Consider the following 5,643-nt stretch of genomic DNA (forward strand, 5'->3'; position numbering starts at 1 on the left):
GCGCTGCGCACCGTACGTAAATATACGTACAATACATACGTAAAATATATGACAGGTCTGGACCACTCGTGAATTTTGTTCGTATCTGAAAAAAATCTTAGAATATGAAAACATTGGTGAATGCCACAAATTCTCCTAAATCACTCGTACGCACAATTTAAGAACAAATCTGTGTGTACCAACGGTTCTTGTATGAGACCCAATGTTTGGCAAAATTCTATCCTAGATCTTTTGGATCTTTTCAAATTATAAAGCTGAAAAAGTATTGGTATCGGCGATACTGGCCCTGTTTTTACTTGGTATCAGATCGATACCAAAATTCCCAGTATCGCCCACCTCTACCTCATAGCAGAACACAGAAAGGGACAGGTCCAATGTCCGAGCCATACCATATATGGAAATGGCACCATTGCAATCCAGAAATATTTTGATCTTTGTTGTGTCTGACAGGTGGTGAATAAATACTCATGCCCACCAGTTCACCGGGAGTTACTTCTGTTTTATTCAACTTCCACATAACACCAGCACTTCTCTTTATTTACTTAACTCTGACTTACAGCAACCAGTTACAGTACTTCCAGTATTAGCAACTCAGTATTTCAAAATAAGAGTCCGTTTTATTACAGTCAGAACCTGGTCCGTTAAAATCTATGAAGCAATAAATTTTCAACTGACCTATCATAGGTTATTCCTCAGTTTCAATACAATATCTGAATATTGTTTAACAAATCATTGAAAAATGAAAATAAATGGATTGCATTAATTTATCTAAAGAAATATTGGTACTAGGGTTGGGCAATATTGGCAAAAAAATTAATCACGATTAATTGTAGTATTTAGCCGATAACGATTAATTTGACGATTAATCCCCTGGAGTCCCTGGACACCCTTATGTCCTGGTCACATGACCAATTTAGTGGGACAGATTTGCTCTTCATAAAAAATTGTTCCAAATTGTGTCAAATTTACAGACTTCAGGCTATACTTCAAATTTTAAATTGTGTTGATAAATAAATTACAGAACTTTTTTTTAATGTTCATCATATTTGGAGAGGAGCACCAAGCGGACTAATGGTATTAATCGTCAAGTGCCAAAAAATAATCGATTAGTGTTTTTAATGACGATTAATTGCACACGATACGATTATGCCCAACCCTAACTGGTACCACTTTACAATAAGGCTCCCCTAATAGATGACTTATAAATACTGTAGGGGTCACCTGAAGTGAGAAAACAAGAGTTTCTGCCTCTAAGCAGGCCTCGGACGGGTCTTCAAAGAAGACAGAAACTCTGTTCCACTCTGAACTTAATTTAGGCCGTGACAGGTCATTCTAACCATGGAAGAGACGTTCTCTCCCTCTTAATCAGATAAAGAACAGAATAATCTCCATTATTTGTGATTAATTTTTCATTTAACTAAGAAAGTTTATGCTTAGAGATAATGCTTGTCACAGTCACATGACAGAAGCAGAACGACTTCTGTCTGATAAATATCAGAATCAGTCAGATAAAGTTAGAAATAAGTTCACCGCTCTTCTCCACCATCCTCCCCCTCCTGCCTGCTCTGTTGTCTGCAGCTGATCGTCTCCTCACCTCCTCACACCCCTGCGCTCGTGACAAATACAGACTTTAAAAACTGAACTTTTATGACATCACACTGGTGAGGGTGGGTGCGCCCTGCGCAACTAACCAAAGCGTGACTTTTGCTGTTGTGCTGTTGAAATGTCTCTTGTCCGGGAGGGGTGTGTGTGTGAGGGTCGTCTGAGGAGGAAGGAGATAGATGGAGATGCGTGAGCTTTTATTTAAGATTTAAGTTTTTATTTCAAAGATTCAGGCTCAGCAGCAGAAGCACAAATATTACTGTTAATAAAGCTGATGATAAAGTTAAATAAAAATCTAAGTCTGATTCTGAAGGTAAATTAAATATCTGACAGTGATCATTACACAGTGTGGCTCTAATTCCTCACTTCACCATCTGTGTCGCAGTTTCACGTCTCCAAAATGAGCGTACGCATGGGTCAGAGCTGGCTGAAGGACCACACATTTTCACACCATGGTTGAGTTTTATAAAACACAACCTTTGTGTTAAAAGTGGCGTACGCAAGTTTCTGGGCTCGCTTTGTGCGTATGCAAGCTTTATAAATCCGACCCCAGGTCCATACTAGGGATGTAAGAAAATATTGATACATGAAATATCGTGATATTTCATATACAGTCCCGACACTGTATCGATGTTCTAAAGCCCTGTATTGATTTTTTTATTAAGGTTTAAAATGTCAACTTTCCTGCCAGTCGTTCATTTTTATGTTGTAGTTCAACCTCTGACCACTAGTTGGCAGCAGTGAGCCAGACATTTGGCTCCTCTACCTCTTGAGGTAGAGGCTATTGTTAAGTGTTGGGTGACCATATTGTAAATTAATATTAAAAACTAAAAGCTGCAAAATATATATTTTCAAACTAGGTATTGTCAAATTTAGTCTAATAATTGAAAACATGGATGAAATAAGAAATATGAAACAAATAAAATAAAATACATACAAAGCAGAACACAGCTAAATGTATCAAAAACATGTCTAAGTAATATTAGAATTTTCTGAGACAATGAATTTTGGTTTTTCATTTTTTGCCCTGTGAGAGGTTTTTATTTAATAGAATTTTTGGACAGAAAAATCGCAATATATCGCCTTGCTTATAGTATCGCAATATATCGGGATATATCATATCGCCAAATTCTTGCCAATACACAGCCCTAGTCCATACAAGTGGAAGGAGCAGAACCTGTAGGACTGAGCTGCTGTGGGTTTCTTGTGTCAATCACTTTTACAGTGAATTGCTTCACGTTTTCTTCCCCTTTCCTTTGGGAAAAATTTTAAAAAAGTGTTTTGCAAATTTCTTTCTGAGATTCACCTTTCAATGACCTCACCCAATTCCGAGTCTTTGTTTTGCTGCATTTTCATTTACTCAATATAGTTTCCATTACATGCATGAATCAAATTCATTTTTTGCACAGTTTTTATATGCTCACCCCCAAAAAATAATAAACTGTACAAAAACAATATGACCTCTGCTTCGTGTGCAGGGGTCATATTGAAAAAATCCTAAATTATTATAACCTTGCCATCCATCCATCCATTTTCTGTACCCGCTTCATCCTTTCAGGCTCACGGGGTCACAGATGCCCATATGTGCAGCAGTCACAGTGCGAGGGGTGGGGTACACCCTGGACAGGTCGCAAGTCCATCACAGGGACACACAAAGAGACAAACGAGACAAACAACCATTCACTCTCTCACGCTTAGGGATAATTTAGAGTTATTAATTAACCTAACAGTCATGTTTTTGGTCTGTGGGAGGTATGCCTGCCACAAATGATTATTTTTATAATCGATTAATCACCAATTATTTTTACGATTAGTCGACTAATCAGATCATACATTAATTGAATAAAAAACATAGAGCTTATCACGTCAGAATGCAGCTGCTATTATATAACCATGGTTAGATTTTAGCTATATGCTAACTAAAAATAATTGCTGTGGAAGGTAAGTTCTGCTCTGCAGATATTACACAGGTTTCTCTTTCATTTTCTTAAAATGATCCCACACTTTGAGCTCTGTTGTCAGGTAGCCATGATACCAGAGCCGGTCTGTATAATGTCTTGTGACGTCCACGGTGTAGGGGTCACCTCGAGTGAAGAAACAAGATTTACTGCCTCGAAGCAGGCCTCGGACAGGCCTGACGAGAAGGCAGGAACTCTGTCACAAACTGAACTCTATTTAGGCCATGACAGGTCATTTCAACCCAGAAGAGAACTCCTCAGTTCTCTTAATCAGATAATGGACAGAACAATCTTATCTGTTCGTGATTCATTTGTTGTTTAACTAAGAATGTTTATGCATTTATTAAATCATATAATGACTGTCACAAAGAAAGTGGAATCACTTCTACTCTTTTATCAGGCCTAAAAGATTAATGGTATAAAAAAAATCACTGAGAAAATCATTACCATGTTTTCATTGTGTTTTTAAATAAATCACTGTTTTTATTTTACTGGGAACAAGTATAATTGAGTTTTTCTCGAGAAAATCTTTCATTTATCTGGACTAACAAAAGGTTCAGACTGATTATTTAAACAGAAATGTTAATTAATCATCATAAATGTTTTACAGTGATTTCTCTTAGAGTCTACCAGAAGAAAAGATGAAAAGAAATGTTATCATATTCTGTTAAAAACAACCACAGAATTCAACCTTGGCTGGCGCCTGGCAGGCAAAGCTCTTATCTTTCTTCTTTTCTTGACTCATTCTAAGCCTGAGGGCGGAACCAAAGTCGTCCGCTTCTATTACTAACACGGACGCCTTTGAGTGACGGAACACTTCTTCCTGGATGCCGAACTGGGAAGTAACGTTGTGTTTCTCCCAAGAGAAGCCAGCTTGGCCCGTTAGGTCTTGCCCATAAGCCAATTAGGGGGATCTAAAGGCTGGGACAACGGCACGCAGCCGTATGTCCCACCCGAGACTACAAGTCTCCAAGTGTTTATAACTCCCGCGGGGAGATTTTATTTTGAAAGGAGGAACCGGATGCATCAGCTTGAATCTTTCTGGCGAAGATCAAAGCAGACGAAAAGTTGCCTAAAATAACACTTTTCGCCGAGGAACAGTGAGCGGGCCGATTAAAAAGTTCCCTGACTGATCGGAGGTGAGATAGAGTCTACCCAGGGTTTGCTTAAGAAGCCATCACCAGGTAACGCTGAGCGTGTTCCGGGTGAAGTGTCATGTGGAAATCTGAGCGCAGAGAGGACGTGCTGATCCGGTTGTACCACACTTGATAAAATAAGAGTAGTAGAACACTAATCTTATTTTCATTATTCTTTATTTGCCAAAACTTAAGCTAAAGAGTGCCAGTAAATTGTTTGGTTGTTAACATCAGAACTGACGTTTTACTGTTCTATATAAGTAATCTGAGTTGATGTGAATTAAAATTCGGACACGAGTTTTATCTCATTTAACTTTGAAGCTTGTTATTGGAATAACCACAATCAGGTGTACTTGTGATCTGTTCAATTTGTGTAAATAAATGATTGCAAGTCTTTTATGAATCAACTTGAACTCGTCTGAATGTTCCCTTATTGTGTCACTTTTCACTTCGCACAGTCAAGTTATTAAAGTAATGAGAAAATACCTTGGTAAAACTTTCCTCATAACCTTGTTATGAGAGATATGTAGAAAGGCTTATTTCACCATAAGCTAACCCCTACAACGGCCTACCCCAGTTACCACTACTGTGCATGTGTGTCAAGGACAGAAAGCAAGGGTCGACATAACCATTGTTCAGGTTGTACGAGACAACCTATTTTCGTTTCGGACAACCAGATCCCACCTCCAAGTTGTCCGGTGGACAACCAAGAAAAAAGCAGCGGGTGTTCGTCATTGTAAACATGAATGGGGAAAAAAACTTGTTAAAGCCATCTAGGGATTAAACTGATGGTTCTTTCACCCAATACAGAGAACCACAGTCAAAGTTTTACCCAATCAGAACAGAGCAGGGCAGGTCATGCTGTCTGACTGACAGCGTTGTCTTTTTTCTTTCTCTGTGGGTGGGTGTCTCTTGTCTTTTTTCTTTCTCTGTGGGTGGGTGTCTCT

At 38.6% G+C, this 5,643-nt stretch overlaps 1 protein-coding gene across 1 annotated transcript in view; it reads right to left on the reverse strand.

Moving 5' to 3' along the window:
* sv2 (synaptic vesicle glycoprotein 2) overlaps nt 1–5,643 on the reverse strand; it is a gene marked incomplete in the record, with an annotated part of 32,346 nt that overhangs the window by 14,124 nt on the left and 12,579 nt on the right.

This window comes from Austrofundulus limnaeus, unplaced genomic scaffold (assembly GCF_001266775.1).
Source record: "Austrofundulus limnaeus strain Quisiro unplaced genomic scaffold, Austrofundulus_limnaeus-1.0 Scaffold275, whole genome shotgun sequence".
Classification (NCBI taxonomy): Eukaryota; Metazoa; Chordata; class Actinopteri; order Cyprinodontiformes; family Rivulidae; genus Austrofundulus; species Austrofundulus limnaeus.